Genomic DNA, 19,309 nt, shown 5'->3' with positions numbered 1-19,309 from the left:
GAAATGTAGTTCTTGCCGCTCGTCTTCTTCCTTCTGTAGCAAACTCGTGGTCGCCGAACCCGACATGAAACCGGGGGCAGGTGCTTGCCGACAGAGGTAGTACGGACTGTACAAGTGGCAATAGTAAATGTGCACAAGAGCTATAACAATGCATTATCTAGATTTCCGTATGGCTTTTAGAATAGCACGAGATTGAAGGAGACACGACTTTCACATGAAGCAGGCTATACCGGGCCCTTGACGATTTTCAAAAAGAAAATTTCCCTTCCATTCGTTCCTGAATAATGCCAGTAAACATAACAGACGAATAAATGAACGCATTTTTGGTGTTACACTGGAGACGTTGTCGCTGCCGCGGCTGCTGTAGCTGGAGTGGTTTGCTCTTTTGTCGCCCCGTCCTTGTCCGGTAAAGGCAAGCATGCGGGAGTAAGCCAACAGAACGCAAGCTGCCATCAGCTGGGCCCACACAGTAGCATTGCATTGTACTGGTCAAAGAAATGACGATAGTTGATCAGATCTTACTAACTGATCTGCCCAAATCATACATTTATGCATTTTATATATGCATTCCAAAATAGGGGCTGTAGTTCCATCATCGGGCTTTGCGTGATGACCGTCAATAGCTATTAGTACCACTGCAAAATCAGTCAGTTGGCCGCAGTACTTGCTGCCTGCAGACGCGTTTATGCTCTAATGTAACTGAGATTTGTGTCAGCATTAAGGTACTACAAATTCAACAGAACTAGGTTTATGATTCGCTTCAGAGGCTCACTGTTAAAGGTGGAAAAAAAGGCTCTGTAATGTGTAGGTGACAGTTTAAAGTGTATTCTATTATACTGTTATGAAATTGAGCAATATGCTCGTAGAGCCCTATTTACCTCTGAACGATTTATGCATAGCCGCTGATGAATGATAATGAATTCCAGCTTCGCGATCCTTTCACCCCCCACACCCCCAGACAGACCCATATTGACGCTGGTTAGCTAGATAATCAGTTGTTCATACTATAATTACTCCACTGACTTTGCCCTGTCCTGTCTAGATCACCCATAGGCTTCAACTAGCGTATAGTATACATAAAGAATATAATATTGAATGGAGTACAATCATTGTTTAGTGGACTGGAATTTTGCATAATTTTTTTCGCATTTAAACGGATAACCCTCTTTGCGGACAAGCGTTTAAATCGCAGGACATGGCGAAAACGGCCAGCATTATAATGTGAAGTATTTTTACAGAGAGTAGCTAAACAGCTCCTATTAAGACAGTTTAGTAAATTTTGTGTGCCTTTCAACCAGGCTGCACGATGCAGACATTGCCTGTTGTTAGCACTTTCAAACTAGTCATACGCTTGAGATACATCCGTTAGAAGCAGTAAACGTACAAATTTTCAGTCATTATACACACTCATAGCCGAAGCATTGCGTTCATTGAAATATTAAAGAAACCCTTATTTCAACAACCACCGAACATGATCTACTCTAGGTCCCTTATTAATGGGTATAGCTCTACCTAGATTTGAAGATGTAAATGAACGATTTAATATTGGCGGTCAATACGTCGTACCAAGAACTATAGGTAACTGTATGATGGATTTTCTATGCATTATTCATTCTTAAAGAGATACAAAAAAAAAAAATAAATAAATTACGCCTGCCCTAATCAAAATGAAATCTGGACACGTCCTCCGCTATCTTCCGAGCAAATCAAAATCTGTATTGGATTTAAACATCCACGAAATGTAAAACGGGTTTTTGTGTGTACCTCTATTTTTGAGCCAAGCCCAGACTTTTCATTGCACAGGAGAAGTTTCAGATCGATTCAATTCTGCGAACCGCGTTTCTCTATAGTTTAGCATCTACTAGTCACGTCACGAATACAGGTTGTGATGTTTTGCCCCGTTTTATAAACACTGTTCTGTAGATAATCTAGCATAAGAAAAATCCAAATGGTAAAATAACAGGGTCGGATCGGCCGCTCGCTGCCATTGTTGAGCAAAAATATGATTTATTTCCCCTGCGGAATGGTGATGTTCTATCTTGTTAAAGTCAAAGGCTCTTTCAGTCTAGCGGCCTCAGTTGGGTCTACAGAAGAGTTTCGAACATCTCTCGACGTTGGCGTTCGGCCTGATCGGTGATGTCGCTCCATCGTTATGTTCAAAGGAAAGCGTCCAATGGCACTTTTGCTACACAAATTGCAAAAAACAAGGAACCTTCACGAGTTATGAGCTTTGATGAACCACAAATATTCCGCATCGACCGTACCCTGTAAGGGTGAAGATAAAATTTCTGCTTTAAAAAGCGCTGTAGTCTGCTCCTCTAGAAGCGGAGGTGTTGAGCATGACGTCGCGCTGAGATAATTAAATTAACGTGCGTTCTGCTCCGTACTGCAGCAATGTTATGACCTGCTTGTCCGGCTCGTGGTCTCCCGAGCATCTCACGTTATCCGCAAGTAAGCCAGTCTCCTTGAGCTTCGTGATCAATCAGCTTAATGTTATCGCCGTCAACAAGAAATGTCGTCTGTATCCTGTGACGAGTGTCATCGTAATCGTTTGGATTTTGCAGTTGCAAGACGCAGCTGCGTACTTTCAATCACTGTAAACCGGAAACGCTGCCGTGTTTATCGTTCGACTGGTTATTAATCTTCGCTTGTTTTCAAACACAGAAGGGCGCAGGGACAAATCCTATATAACCTTTCTTGGCTACCCTTCAGATACGCGGGCAAAGATAGGTCTTGATTGCCGCTTATCGGAATGTCTATCTCTAAAGGCGCGCTTGAGACAAATGGCAAATGATCTAAAACCTTCAATCAACAATGTTACAATTACAGCCACACTAATTTTAATATAATAATGAGGTCATCCAGACACGTTTGCTAAGGGTAATTTTAACGATATTAAGCTTACAAAAAAATACCAATGAATTTTCTTACCTAGGGCTGTATCTTTTACGAGAACCAATGAATCGTCGACACGACTTGTTATAGAATAACATCAACTTAACTGGATGAGACATTTTTTCTGTCACAATATAGGTTATGTAAATGATGTCAGTGTTGCCGTAAACAGTTAACGGGACGAAGGATTTGAACATCAGCAATGTATATGCAGTTATGTCAGTTGACATAAACCGATATAAGTTAAGAGCCACCAAAAATTATGACATTTATTAACATGTATATGTTTTGAGAGACTTCAAGCGGTCGGAAGTCGTTTCCCTTATCGGTTATAGTTTCCTATGTTGGTATAAGTTTTTTTTTGGCCTTTGGGTCTGGTATAGTAATTACGATGATACGTGTTGATTTTGCTAGGCATATATAATCGATGAATAACGAGCTTGCGTACATCTCTGACTGACATTGATGTAACATAAAGCCACAAATCTCTAGTGAAATTCCAACACAAAAACTATTTTAAACTTAATAGTATGCTGCCTTGTTGCTTTGCTAACAGAATAGTGCTATTCGTTCGCAAAGGGGCGGCGAGGCGCCGTACTCTGTGTGTCTGATGGGCGTTCGTTTAAGCGTCACGGTAGCCGTGAAAGGGGCGCAGCTTGTTCAAATCTCACCATTAACAAAAACGATTACCAGGAGTAGAACAGGAACAATGACTGCAAAAACAAATATTAGGTTAAATAGCTGTACGCTTTTATACGGTTCATAGGTCTGCCGGCGAATACCCAGATAAGTCCAGCAAGAGCTAGCCTGGTTTGCCCCTACGGTGGGAGTAGGCCCTTGACGCTTTCATGTCAGGCCCGGGGTTATTCCGACGACTCGTTCTCAAAAAGAACATAACAACCAAAGAGCGCAAGAATGATAAAAACGAAAATAGGAAGCAGAGATCTACGTACCTAGTGGAATACGGGAAGGCATTTCTGTATGGCTATAATAAACACGTAACCTGCTTATTCGAAGAACGTCTATTGACGCCCTCAGGGTAAATGTCTCTGTAGTTCAAATTTTTAAAGTTCCAGATGCTTTAGCAATAGCAAAATCACAGCGTGGAGTACGAGGTACTAATCAGCCCACCCTGTTACAGCAGTTTCGATGGTACGTTCTAAGGATGCCCCCCGCATAGGGAACCAATTACAATTCCCCCGGAAAGTGTTTCTGATGACCCGCTGTGTTGACGGCATAAAAATCTATATTACGTTGCGAGAATAGCAATTCTATGTGTGCAGTGCATAGACTTGCAGTCGGTTTTTTGTCTAAAAGTGTGCAGATATTCCTAAAGTAGTCAATATATACTGCTAGCACAAATTGACCCAATTAACACGCTCACGGTCATGTGCAATCGTTTGCTGTGCTGAATCCTACGGAACGGAAAAGTCGTTTACATTAGTACCTAAACTAACGGATGAAGCGTCAAATGAGATCAGGCGATTGGCGACAACAAAAACTGATTCATGGATTTATGTGACGGTTTACTCGTGAAATGTGCGATAAAACGCTTTGAAATAATGAGAATAGAAGCCATATAGTGTGTAACAGTTGATTAATAATAATAACGATAGTAAATATAGTTATTACACTCACATATATATATATATATATATATACTCAGGCTTGCTTGTGCACGACCCTCCAGTGGCCTCTTTCAACTTAAACTAGGATAGGTTTTTTCACAGTTATGACCCGTCAGTTCCCGCTGGCCAGGATGACTGTAGGCGGCTGTGGAATTTGTGGGTCACTAAAAATTTCTAAATACATTAAGCGTAGGGAACGATAACTCTGAAAGTTTGAAGAGGTCACCTGATTTAAGTTAATGATCGAAGCCGGGATTTCATGTTTCTATACACAGCCTTTCGGTTGTGCCGCCATCGCCACAGTCGGATGTTAGGTTTATATGCGCACTTACTTTCCTGAGGCATACGTTCAGCTAGAATTAAGCATGATTGCCGCAGGTCGTAATAGAGCTCGCCGCGCAGTAACGGTACATATTTGGTAATTTAGATAAATTACCTACTTGACATCAAATAAAATAGAAGACACCAAGAAAGACATTTAACGCTTGCATTAATTTGTTTCCTTCATCAATATAACTAACTTTCTTCGTTCACACAGTTGTGTGGTTCATGTCGTTGGCGTTAATATGTGCCTCGGTCAGACGAACTTACTAACACGTATAACTTCAGATAGCTATAGGGTTGACAATATTAACCATAATTTACTATAATAGATATTACATGCATTTATAGCAATTAAGATGATATCAATAATAGTAATAACAATTATCGTCATTTATATAATTGCCTTTCTTTGATAGTTACAAATATTTTTGTTGAATTTGATTATATATATATTGGTATATATGGTAAACATATAGACGTACTCAGGTAGATATGCGAATGACAAAGTCGTGATCAGGAGGACTCGCCGCTACACGATAATGCGACGCAAGTAACAGTATCGTTAGCGAACAGCCTTTGCCTATAAGCAACTTCTCGCCGATTACTGAAGGACGAGTGTAGCATGTTGCGGTTCAATACACGTGGCTTGCACCTCAATTATCGCAGTTGTTACGCCCGTTCCGTGAATCCTTCAATATTCGATATTCAACATTGAAGCTGGGAACAGTTCGAAAGAAAACTGGTTGACGCCGCGTCGACCAAAAAATTCACGCTTCATCGTGGTCGCCGCTGCTATCGAAGCTTGTACAATCAATACGATCGGTTAACAGATCGCCTCACATCGCACTGCGGAATGTTGTGACCGAGCTTTCTATCTGTCGTAGTTACCGCTATCGCTATCGTTGCTCTATAAGATTGTACCATTTTGCCAGGCTATATAGTTCTAAGCGATTCCTGTTTTCGTGCATGATACATGATACAATAGTTAATTAAATATGAAAAAAAAAAATAGAAAGCATTTGTCCTATCGATAGAAACAGCGGCGATGCGGAATGGTCATCAGACACGTCGCGGTACCACAATCATTTTGCGACACTGATACACAAGTGAGAGCAATCGCTCTGCAAGCTTTGATTAACACTACAGAGTAATTCTCAGAGAAACAACTCGGTTTGAGTTATGTTTCTTCTCTGGCGACAGCAATCTAGAGAAGTGCCAACTTGGAGATAATGCACCATGATGCGATTGCACCAGAAATAGCTTTGGGATTTTCGAAGATCCGTACGCGGCTTAACTCACGGTTGATGCAAAGGGCAAGCAAATAGTCTGCACGCTTAAGCCTTGCGGGGAATGACGATTCCTGGCGGACACCATCGACACTCGTATAGAAACCTCTTCCACAGGACACAGCAATGGAAAAAAAAAAACACATTTTGCTATAGCTGCTTTGTTTCCTATAATCGAGATGTGCCTTATTGGTTCTCCAAAGTACCGACTCAAAGGAAGAAAATGTAAATTAAAGAAAAAAGAAAATGGGCGAAGCACCTAGAAACACTGTCTACTTGAACCACAGCCACCGTTAGAGTCTTACTCATGGATTTACGACGTACAAACGATGCCTATAGTCCACATTGACTTTCGTCGTTGCCATGAAAAGTGGTCTCATATCAAAGCAGAGCCTGCCTATTTCAACGGTGCATGCTCCAAATAAATATATTACAGATGCGTATCATTCGATCATGTTGGTTGATAAGCTAAATAAATTGCTCTATTATATGGTGCGCTGACATTTGAAAATTGGTAAAGATTGCAGAATCGACAACGGGGTATTTACCTGTCTGCCGTGTACCGTACATCGCATGCATCACACCACATCACACGCGTGCAACACATTTCACATAAATACATAGCACCGATCTGTCTGCTGTAAACGAGCGAACCTTTTTACTTACACAATGTTTCACCTGGGGCTTCGCTGAACATGTAGTTGGTGAGTTCCTGCAGCGTTGCGGTTCCTGACAGGAATTCTAATGAGGCGCCGCTGTCTCGTTGACAGATAATCCAACGATGCTATTCGATAGCAAACATCAAACAAACAAGAAAAAGCACCCTTTCCACCTCTTTAATGACGGTGACTACAACGCAGAACGAATGAAAAAAAAAACAGCTGAAATGACCAAAAAGAAGATACCGTTGAGGTTAAAGAACGATAACAGCTAAAAAATATAGCAGCACAGATATAGACTTACGAATCGATGCACACTTTTGCACGCCAGCGATACTCGCGTGTTTATTGACAGGGAACGAGCAATCCAGTGGACAAAAGGAACATAACTGAGATATCCGTATTGTGGAAACGCATATAAAGCAATGTTGCCAGCCGCTACCGGCGGAAACCTCTCTGGATGGCAAGCGGGAAAAAGAAACCATCGCCGTAGCGATAGATAAACGGCAGAATAATACTCTGACTGTCTGTCATTAAAATTGCTTAATATTCGAATAATGTTCATTTCACTGCTTTTTTTTTGTTTCTATTTTGTTTTCGTTCGTCATCTGTCCTATAGTTTTCTTTCATGAGCAGAAATCTCTGAACAGTCAACGAATAAATAGTCTTGTGCCACGTCTTGGCAGAAAGACGAAAAGGAAGAGGTCAATGAATAATGAAACGGTCTTGGATACGGGGTCTGTGACAGGAAAGTCCATCGTCGATTTGTTAGTGGGGTTATTGTTTTGTCGGCTGGTGTTATTATGGTTCAAGTGTCGTCGCGCTGATTGTCAACTGTAATGATCATGGTTATCTTCAGCCCGCCGGTGCCTGCTTGTCAGCGTACCTACCTAACGTCTGATAGCTGCTGGACTCCTAGCAGTAGGATAGACCTGTCGCGCATATTATTATTTTAGAAAAAAAACATTATGCTGGGAAGTATCTGCGCTTCTTGTTTGTGAAAGCCAAAAATCAGGACGTTATAGCTGATCGTGTACCATAGTTTGGCATTGGCACTTAGTTAATTATCGGTAAATAGGACGTACGTAAAAAGTGAACCGATTTACTTGATGCATATTGAAAGCAACTGAAGTTTTTCGCAAAACTACCCCTTGAGTTAAGTACACACCGACCAGTAAACACTTGTAGTATGCAGACTATTAGCGTTTACATAATTGAATAACAGTATAAGGTAATACTAAATACCTACAGATATTTAAGGGGTGTTAAGAAAATGCCCAAAGAACCTTTCGCAGCGATTATCAATCCTATTCTGTTATTTTTATATACTCGTCACCTCCACATACGCGTATGATTTTGTGTAAGTTTAATCAAGACGTTTTTACTTTGAGTGTCCAATTTATGTTCTCGGTGCGTGGTGATACGCCGACGACGCCACAGCTGGCCTGTCGGCTTCCATTCCTTAAGAAGGACACGTCTTTGTTAAAGTGCCTTTGAAGTATAGCGGATAGCCTTACTTAGATACAACATTACCTTATGCTATTTTATAGCAACTCTTAAGACGCCAGTCTCATAAATGTGGAACAGTTGCTTCTTGTATCGTTCGTCATAACACTAGATGTGGTTACAGAGGAACAGCCAGACGGAGCAGCTGAGAGAAACATACATAGTGCATCTGCCCCCCCCCCCCCCCCCGATAGCTGGAACTGCAAGTAATGATAACAAACAAAAAACAAACTTCGTTTCGTCTTAACATATAGGTGAAACAAGTTCCGTCGAGTGATACAAGCACGTAGTGATACCAACATACGTATCTGCATAAATTTAATCGTTGCTAACACGATAATGGTAATAAACGCGTTGATAATGAGCTACTATTGTTACCTTGGTGATAAACAGTCATTGTCAAGGGCACATCTGCTCAGTAAATGTATCGCAGTTTACACTATTAACTATAGAACAATATTAGAAAAATAGTCATAACAAGACCGTTTCCTGTTCGTCGGTACAAAGCACGCCTACAGACACGAAGTGGCAACTTCTGTTTCTTTTTTTCTAAGCTAGTAACGTTTCAGCAGATGCCACAGATCTCATGTATAATGAATACAATCTGATCGATTATATTGTGTCGTAAAAATGTGGTAGAAATAACAGTAAAGGTGGTGATATTGTGCCCGTAGACGTAACACGCAGACGAGAACATGCCACAACCTTATCGGATGTGGCCGAATACAGCATAGTGTGATAAAGTTTTACATTAAATGCTATTTATAGTTACTTTCAATTTTTGCTTATGTTTCACGTTCATTCTTACTTATCATATCGCCTGACTGCCATACACATACAAGCATCTGCATAGATTATTATGTTACGAATGAAAATTGGGCTGAATGATACAGCTGGGTCCAGCAACCGTAAATGGGTTTATGCGTACACTGTTATCGAATAGTGGTTCTCGGTGGTCGCTTCCGATTGAAGCAAAATCATCAGAATGTACGTTATACGACTCGCGCACAAAGGAGTGACGCTCAGCAATTGCAGCCATTAGTACTGCTACTGCTACTAGAATATTTGACACTAAGAACCCTTATTTACTGTATTTACCCACACACATGAATGTCTCCGTCTTCTTACTGCCGGCGTCAATTTTGATAGGCTTTGCTCGTGACGGGCGGAGGACGCAGGCGGAAAATCGCATTTTCTCATTACTCCATAACCATATGCATATGACACATTTTCACGGATCCTGTTTATGAAACGAGCTAACAAACAATTTACTAGATGCCATAAGCACTATACCATATTGAATGAATAGACGCCCGATATTTAATTACACAATGTCATCACGATATTATCGAAATAGCGCCCTGTTCGGGTGGTCACCAAAAACGGGTGGGGAAATTCTGCGTCACGGGACTGTCCTACGAGAATGCCATATCGATCAATAAATAAATCAAATATAGGAACCACTTTGTCCTGTGAATGAAGCGAACGAACAAAATGCATACAGCGTTAAGAGGGCTGAGCTGGGCGCCACCCTTTACGTGTACGAGGAAATAGCCGAATTCAGAGTCCCTATGGTGGCGACGACCACCACCACGGTGACACGACATGATTTCCTCTGAATGGTTTCTTCTGTCGGTATCGTTGATGGCGACCATGATTACGATGATACTAGTGTAGATCGTCGTGCCATAACCGCGGTTCATGTTGGTGCAGTCGACTGCTTCCTCACGTCACCGAAGTCTCGCCATATTTCAATCTATAGCTTCAATCGCTTCTCATTCACAGCTTGATAGTAAAAACAACGTCTGACATGAGTTTTTTTTTAAGATATAAACAGCGACTAGATTCCTATTTATTCTATCTTTTTCGCTAAGTGAGCCTGCTATTTTAGCATTTGCAGTTTTAAATAGACCCAAACCCACATCTGCAATTTGTATCAGTGAGACGTATCTTTTTTAATGTCTAGCACTTAGCGTGAAATCATCAAAAACAAAGTGCCCATACTATATACATCGATTAACACAATAAACTGGATTACCTTCTACTTTATGGGGCTTCATGGTGCTCGCGCATTTACGTTACATACTATTAGTGTTACTATAGCGTGATACTATAGGTGAAATTTTGACAAATAACATGAGAAAATATACGTACAGACGTTTCGCCATATACGCAGACACGCTAGCCTTAGAAAGTGCTAATATTTATTATCATTATTATTGTAAATAACGAGTAAGTGCTTAATGACAAAAACAATCAGTAGTGATATTTCTAGTCGTTACGAGTTCTTACTGAATGGGAATAACTATAATAAATAAGAAACTCTTTCGTTTTGCTTCAGTGCCCCTTTTCGTTATTCGTTTATTTTCGTCGAGGCCCGCATTGTCGTCGTGCTCTCGCGACGATCTTTCGAGGGGCGACAGCGGCAGATTAAATTCCGCGGAAGTCTTGTATCCGCCTGTCTATCTGCGTGTGTGTGCAGTGGCGTCTAACAAACGGCACACATAGGCGCGGGTGCGCAAGATCGTGTAGATGCGCACATAATTGCCCCCGGGCACTGCCTCTACCACTATCAATAGCAAGAATCACGTGAGTCGTACCACTATGGCGATAAACACGCGACGTCATCGATGCGCTGCTATTAACATGCGACTTCATCAAATCACGATCCTTCCTCCCCAATAGAATATCGTGCATGCGGATACTGTTTTATACGTTTCGATAATGTCCGAGCGCAAGTAGACTTTCAGCGATCAAGAAAATTAGAGAGAAGAATTTGCTTCAATTTAAGTACGGCTAGTCTCTGTGAACAGAGCGTGACTGAGCATCTCTCCCGTACGTGCATCCCTATCCAGTTCACCTCTTCTGTTACGTCCATCGCGAATCCCTGACCCTTCGGTCCCTATTATCGATAGCATGGCGATGATTTTTCTAGGAAGGATGTTATTATTAGTTTCAATACGATTGCACAATAGCCATTTTATTGGGAGCAAGTAATACATTTTGTAGCTATCATACATCAAATGCAACTTCCTGTGGCTGGAAGTGACGACACCGAGATCCCACAGTCAAGCGATCATGGCGACCGTAAAAGTAAAGAAAAGAAGTAATAATCGGTTAGTTAGGATGCACTCATCAGATGGGTATCATCGATTTTTCCACTACGGGTCATGCCGTTATCGAAACGAAGATCACTGTTTCTTTAATAGCCTTTTTCTGATTTGGCCTAGTCAACGCTGTACCGGATTGGACTTGGTATACCTTTCAGATATAAATCTCTGCTGAATAATCATCAACGATATATATCGCTGGCTGCGAAATATGGTGTGGGTTTCCGCTTTTTTCTTTTTTAATTCACACGTCAAGATTACAGTGGCAGTCAGAGCATATATATATATATATGTATGTATATAGTATTCTTGGTTCTGTATTAAATTTTAAACGAGCGAGTCCTGTCTGAAGGTGATGCTGCCTGCTATTAGAGATACCGACGTGGCGTGAAACGTAATCAATCATTCAATAATTGCTGGCGCTTTGATTGCAAAATTTCGTTTGCGAGCATTATTAACGTAGCTACCATTTATGTGTATGTTTCTATCCCTTATCGAACTTTGCTTTGAGCTACAATGAATATCTTCTAAAGAAGTATGATATTTACGAATTCTGAAGTATTCCAACCTTCCGCTAGCCTGTTATTATCGTGAGATAACTCTGCAATGTCGCCGCGAAGGAGCTCATCAAGGTGCCTTCATCGCTATAATATTGTGGTAGATGCACGCTCCTACAGAATCAGTGACCGTACGCTTGTTTGTGCTCTTAATTATAATGACATGTGTTTTAGACCAACGTCGCTAGCAGGTCAAAGTTTTCATTTTTCCATTTTAAACAACGAACGCCGATTTCAATGCTGAACAAGAATCAATTGATCTTTGTCTATTTGCGTTTATCGATAAGTGAAGACACGCTGAAGCTTTCGGCCTAGTCGTCAAGTGGCTAGTGAAACAAATAACCCGTAGGGACGGAACATTTATCAAAAATCATAGATAGCATCGTCTGGCTTGATTTTCCTTTCAGTTCATGCATTTTATGATTCCGCTTTATATATCGCTAATCGTTATAAACCCTATAATATAAGAGTCATGGCAAGTTCATAAATCTGTTGAAAAATCGACTCGTAGTTTATCAAGAGAGCTTCATCTGCTGAGTCTGTTCACACATTGTCTAATTATACGTGGTCTTGGGCTAGCGATATTCCCTAAATTATGAATTAGCGCAATTTACGCCAACCTAAATCAAATCTCGAACTCAGCGGTATTATTTTTTGCTAGCCGCAACTATTGTTGCGCACTAATGTCTTTGCCACCCGGAGTAGGAGTGGGGGGGCAAGGGGTCGCTTATTTACTAGAGCGTAAAACAGCCAGTTCACACTAAAACAGCTATAATCAAGGCGTTGGACTCGAATGCAAAAACTAAAAAATATCTTGAAAATAATCGATAATAAATTTCAGGATATGTATCAAAATCTATTTTTCTAGACCACTAGACAATTTCACTGGAAAAATCACTAAGAAAGCCTATATTCAAGAAAAAATCAAAACTATTTTTTAAATGTTGCGCATCATCAATGAGACTAAATTAGCTTTGTGGGTATCAAAGAAATGTAGTGAGGCGAAAAACGATAAAATTAAGGCAAAAAAATAGAAGGTTTCAATAGATTTAATTACAAACAGTTAAAAAATACTATTTAGACTATGAGCCATTAGCTTAGACCAGTATAAGCTAAACCTCGTAACGAAAGCTCTAAGCCATTGAAAGATAGGCAGACAAAATATTGTAAAGTGACGAATATAAGGTTGGTTTTGACCACAGACTCTGTTATGCTGCTTTTTTCCATATTACTGAAAAGTGGATGCTGAATAAGGCACTCGCATTAGAGCTGTGAGTGATGCCTATGAAAACAATTGGCTTCGATCACTATTTAGACCACCCGTCTTGGCCGAAGTGCTACGAAGAACCTCCCTTCACGTACCGTTCTCTTAGGCTGCACTGTGCACGCTAGAGGTTCCCAACCTTTCTGCGACTTCGTACGTAAGTCGTTTACTGCTTAGGTCGTGAAGGAGTGGTGACGACTTGCGTGAGCTAGTACGCCGGCTGTGGTCAACTATTACGTTTTTGTTATGAACATGATTGTATTCGGTCGCTTTCGGTACTAAGCTGCACTATTATATTTAACTTTTTAAACAAAGCCGGAATTTACAGAATCCTATTGAGTGACTGCCAGTTTTCCCGGAACGAGGAGCAGTTCTAGATTATATCGAGCTAAGATTATAAAATGCTTAACGGGAAATCGATAGTAATAGTGCATATATAGAAATCCGTAAGAACTAGACGGTACAGAGAGTAAATGACAGTAAATAAACATAGACACAACGAGGAAGCATTGATGGCCTTACAAAGACATTTATTTGATAGATACATTGTGTCATTAGCACCGCACTTTGTGTATGACGTTTACGGATGCCAAGTTTATGGAGCTTCGGCAAATAATGAATGAGGCTTTTCATAAATTTAGCTAAATGCGACTGCTAGACATAATGTAGTGGGTTTTCAGTTGAAATATTTGACATTGTATATCATTGATTTCGAGGAGATCGGCCTCAGGATGTGAAATTTCCTTAAGGAGTTTCTAGAAAAACGCCCAGTACATTGAAAAGGATATCTGCTGGCGTTCCGTTATAGTCCTGCAATTAAACTGCGGATCACTTTCTCTGTTTGCTGAGTTCATTAACGCTGTTTACGGATTATTATATTTTTAGTTTCTGTACAAAGTAAGCCATATCAGCTTACGCCATCTTTGGCCTAGTGCGTAAATTCGTATTGTTATAATAAATGTAATAAAGAATATCTGATAGCGCGGTTGCTCTAATACATCCTGATCTCATTAAGTTGCAATCAAGTCAAGTGAATTTTTTTCACAGGTGACAATTTAAACAGCTTTCTTTACAGTTTTAGTGATATTTGGACGCTTCGAAATCGTCAGCCTTTCTCAGCCTCATTTCTAGAGTTTAAGGCACATTCAAGTTCGATCAACGCGAGGCAACATATCGCTTTCGGTGCGAACGGAAAACCTCACTGAATTTTTAATAACATATTGGCTGATTCAACATGAACCAGCGAAAAACATGACCTATCGAGTCAATGGATATATCGCAGCACAGGTCGCCTGATGCTGAAGAACGATATTTCGGTAGAACAAAATAACTTTACTAAGTAGCAATTGTCAACTGTACACAAATAATGTTACCTCTTCGACACGAACGCTACAAAAACGTTCGATTCTTTTTCAGTTCCTTGTGAACCGTTTATGATAATGGTGATGATGATAACTTGGCAGAAGTTCTTCTATAGCATGAATTGCAGTTGGTAATGATTTAGGAAATATCTTATATGGGTGCCTAAATTATCTACATACATCATATATAGGTTATATTGACAATGCGACAATGTAAGTATCAAACGCTAAGGTTAGCTGTACGCAACAAATGATATCTGAGGTCGTATCAGATAAGGTCTAGCTGGTCAAAATCCTCTTATACTGTTGTTTCGGCATTCGTTATGGCTCCTCATCACTAAGACATTGCTTCTTATGACTTTGTTCCATTTTCTACCACGATCTCAGCAGTTAATTATCCTTTTGCTGCAGTGAGTTCGACCCAGAGCACGATGGACTGACGCACTTAATATTGTAAAATAATATAGAACAAACAGGTTGACTGGGTTCTACTAAAATGTTATTGTCCAAAATAACGATTAAACCACTTCCTTATTCAACCGCACGTTCCTTAAGCACATTAACAAAGATGCCACTGACTCAAATAAACAGGCCGTTCATATATACTCATTATCATCAGTGCTGGGTGACATGTGTGGACGCATGATTATTGTTAAAGAGACTCACTCATCAGCAAATGTTAAAAGAATGTTCATTTTCGTTCGTAGCGAATACGGCCGAGCTCAGGACTCACGATAAACGAGCAATCTCGATAATCTATAAAGGGCGCTTGATTATCTTTTTTAATACTTTTATGAGCCAGTAGTAAAGTAGCGTTTGAAAGGTGCTCTTTTAAACCTATTACTAGAAGATATCGCAGTGCTGCTAAGCTACATGTACCGAATTTTACGCCCGGTACCGCCGTTAGGCCTTCCATCAGACAGCTGGCTTCCATTACGAAACGAAACGTGTCTTTGTTTCACAGTTATTGAGATATTTACTTGGTAAAAAAAACCGCCTTGGTAAATTTTGATAGGAGCAGGAACAAACACTTTCGCAGCAGCGTGACGCCGAATAGCTTGACCCTCTTTGAGTTTAGGACGTTCCATTTGCAGATATGGAATTTCTGAGAAAGATATTAGGTACAGACACTCTGCAGGAGCAGGGGAAGGTTTCCCCTTTCGAAGACGCAGGTTCGCGAAGCTCGGAGATAAAACTGGCGTTTCTATGATGACCCTTCATTCGTTACTGCAACCAATGGCGTATCGGAAAACAGATTGTATGCTTTCCGTACATAAGTCTATATCGCCAAATGTGAATTCGGTACCTCGGCTCTCTGAACGCCACTGTAAATCTTCCCGAATTACTCTGTCTCGCTGGCGATTGTACATTCAGGTGTCGTCCGATACATAGTCACCGACTGAGCCCGCGTGAAAATGATTAGAAAAAAATATTCCACAAATTTTGACGTCTATAAGTATGATTGTCATAGAAGTTAGAAGAACGATATTTGCGACATCTGTCACTTAGATTTTCGGCACCGCCACAATACCTTCATTTCAGTATTAAAGATCTAGATCACAAAAATAGAAAAAAATGAGTTTGAAAGTATACAAAGCTCAGCTTTGTAAGCTCGAAGATAAGCAGGTAAATGATTTTAATTATATAACTTGCAACATACGTCTGACATTATCTGTATAGACGTATGAGTGAGTACTTCAGCAGTTAATAAAAATATAATGATAAGAACTAATTGCAATCATAAAATATGGTCACGAATTGGGAGTGAAAGCCGTAAGCGACTTCTCTTGATTTACAAAGCGATTTCAATTTAGCAGTTAATTACACTGTACCAGAAGTTCAAGTTAGAAATTAGTCTCTGCGTAAATTAGCATGAGGGCAGGCAGCAATGAGCGAACTTCGTAGAGAAGCACCGTCGTTGCGACCCGTTCGGTACATTCGTTGTACCTGTTTTACGTATATACATATATGTATAATTGTTAATCAGAAACGCATTTATAGCAGTTGTATAATGAAAAACATTTGCTCTAACGTACAAGCAGCAAATGATTATTTAATTTTCAATATTTTAACTGTAAATATGATATTATCTCAATAGTTCTCGTCTGATATAAACGAAAGCTACTGCGACTATTCTATAGGAAATTGCACGTAGTTATTCGAAGTTACCACGAGTTACAAGTAACTCAAATGATTGAAGACTAAAACAGTCCTGAATTTAGATATTTGAAAATATATTGTTTAAACACTTATCATTGTGTTATTGTGAACACATCCTCTTGTACGGGTCATCTCGTAAGTCAGCACGCGGAAGCCATAATACTTTACTTCCCTTTAAAGTATCATGTACACTAGCATAATTTCGAATTATTTAGGAGTTGTCACGTTTGCTAGTTGTACCGTCTACGAGATAACGTCTACATTTGCCAAAATAAACTAATTTTTACGCCCATTAGTTTAATTAAATTTAAATTGACTATTATGCGAGGCGAGATAAAGCTAGATGCCAGTTACTCGTTTATGTTTTTGCCTTATCAAAAACTATTTTAGACAACTTTAGACAAAATCAATGGCCAGTTATTTTTCAAAGTTAGTTATAAATTATGGTGTATTGTTGCTCTTGCGTGCTGCCTCAACATAAAATGTAGGTCGTTTTTTAAATCGATCGGTAGTAAATCGAAGTAAACGTGCACTGATATATCATAAGCGTATAAATAGCTAGTCAATGCATAAGCAAATTTTGAGCTTTCTCGAAATTTAGAGCGAAACTGTTCAAAGGAATATATTTACAGACTTTTCGTAGCTTTCTCAAAGAGGAATTTAATATTTTAGCAAGTTAACTTTCTGGCGAAACTGAATCAAAGACAAGTTTCTACTAGTCTTTTAGTGAGTAATAGAGAATGTTGAACAAAAATTGAAGCACTCGTATATAAACGTTTTTGTTCATGAGGAAGCTCCAATGAACTTCTCTGAGAACTCTATCAACGGACCTTGCTGTATACCTTTTCCTCACAACTTTTTCACTAAATAGTGATGAATTATAAACCAATAGGCTTACTTTTATAGTCTCGATTATGGGATAGACGACACATGTATTCAAGTATTAAGAAAATGTTCATTACTTACTTTCACATTAGTAGTCTATACGTGCGTATCTTTATTATTATCATCATTAATTTTCGGTCTTGTTAGTTGTTGCCACGAGCAGCTCCTGTCGTGGTTCGTTTTTTGCTATTTGTCTCGTATGTGTCCGACACAGTTCGCATACAGATTCAATGTACAAGCTTGGTGCGTTTATATTTACAAATATGTGACTATAAAATCGATTCCAGCAATGCAGAATTAGCGAAGATCAGCTGCGGCTGCAAGAGTAGACGCCGGGTAGAGCAATGCTGATTCTGAATCACTTGCGCACGCTATAGTACTGATAGACACAATCTACCATGCAAGCAGGTCGACGACGTCACGTTAATGCGGAAGATGGACTTCTACATCGCTATGGCATCGCTGATCGGATGCTGCCTCAAAACCTGGGGCGCTTCAGGGGGGCATTTCCGGTCAACACAAAATAAACAAATAGGCAAACAGGCCGTAATGTAGAAGGGTCAGTCGTCGACGAACGAAAATAAGCTGCAAACCATCACTGAAATTTAAATGAAGCTAGAATTAGTACGAAGCATACCGATGTTATCGGTGTGCTAAGTTCAAGTTACTATTGGATGGTTCTAGGAACTTCTTGGCCTTCAGTTTAGCTCTAATTTCATATAGTTGCTCTAATTAAAATCTGTCAGTAGTCACACGACATGTTGGACAAACGACGTTACCTCTTGGAATTGCGTCATAGCAGTCGCTGAGGCAAGCCGCTAGCTAAATGTTAAAACGCAGAGAGATTTTGCTTGTTCTGAAAACCACTGAGATCTGCGTCTATTGTTTTTTTTTTACATGTCTATTATAATCATTACCAAATGTTCCTCGCGTAGTTTACAATACTGTACGTTGACGCAGTTGCTATCGGAAGCAATTGGTTTCCATTTTATATTTATGAACATACTTCCTTTTCGAACCTTCGATGGACACCTAACCAAAACAAATCGAAAGTCACTTCAATTCTACAACAGCATCGACGGGACTGTTTTTCAGCAGGCCGTTAGTAATACCCGAAACAAAATAGTTCTAAAGATTAAAGTCAAAGTATAGGCTGTACGGTTAGACGCTCGAAGAGCCAGTAATGCATAAGCACTGTTATGAAGGCCAAATAAAGTTCAATTAAGGTAAGAAAGAGATCGTATCGAAGCTGTAGGCGAATAAAGTGATTTTGATACTCATTCAAGTGAGAAATACGACTTCAAACGCTATTCGAGGTCTTTAGATTCAAGTTATTCATCTCATCTGAACTATACGGTTTAGGGTATCGAGCGTATTTGAATCGACGCCTTATAAAACGCACATAAAAAATGAAAACGCGGTGCGCGGAACATTGAACTTGAACGGACACCTTTGAAACCTATCTTGGAACAATTTTGTCACTTTCTAAACGCTCTACACAGATATAATTCGAACATCTTGTTCTTATCGTAGTACGATTGCTTCATAGTAGCCTATAGCCACAAACAAAACGAAGGTGAAAATATCTTGTTTTTCAACCAATAGGTTCCCTAGCCAAAGTCTCAGAGCGTTTTCCATTACGTTGGACCAGTAGTACCGAAAATGAGAACTCTC

General features: G+C 39.9%; 1 long non-coding RNA gene across 2 annotated transcripts in view; it reads right to left on the bottom strand.

The window, feature by feature from the left end:
* Window positions 1–4,996: 4,996 nt before the first annotated feature.
* LOC111267476 (uncharacterized) overlaps window positions 4,997–19,309 on the bottom strand; it is a 16,259-nt gene continuing 1,946 nt past the window's right edge. The window contains exons 2-4 of one of the 2 annotated variants that reach the window (XR_015313824.1): window positions 17,717–18,233; window positions 6,800–7,014; window positions 4,997–6,241 (exon numbers count right to left, since the gene is read on the bottom strand). This is a non-coding gene — a long non-coding RNA (uncharacterized LOC111267476). Of the gene's footprint in view, window positions 6,242–6,799; window positions 7,015–7,096; window positions 7,650–17,716; window positions 18,234–19,309 lie in introns of those variants that run through there. The other variant, XR_015313825.1, reaches the window with a different exon arrangement.

This window comes from Varroa jacobsoni, unplaced genomic scaffold (genome assembly GCF_002532875.2).
Source record: "Varroa jacobsoni isolate VJ856 unplaced genomic scaffold, vjacob_1.0 scaffold_1192, whole genome shotgun sequence".
Taxonomy (NCBI): domain Eukaryota; kingdom Metazoa; phylum Arthropoda; class Arachnida; order Mesostigmata; family Varroidae; genus Varroa; species Varroa jacobsoni.
The sequence above is the reverse complement of the archived record's forward strand: the minus strand, read 5'-3'. Positions and strand labels throughout refer to the sequence as shown.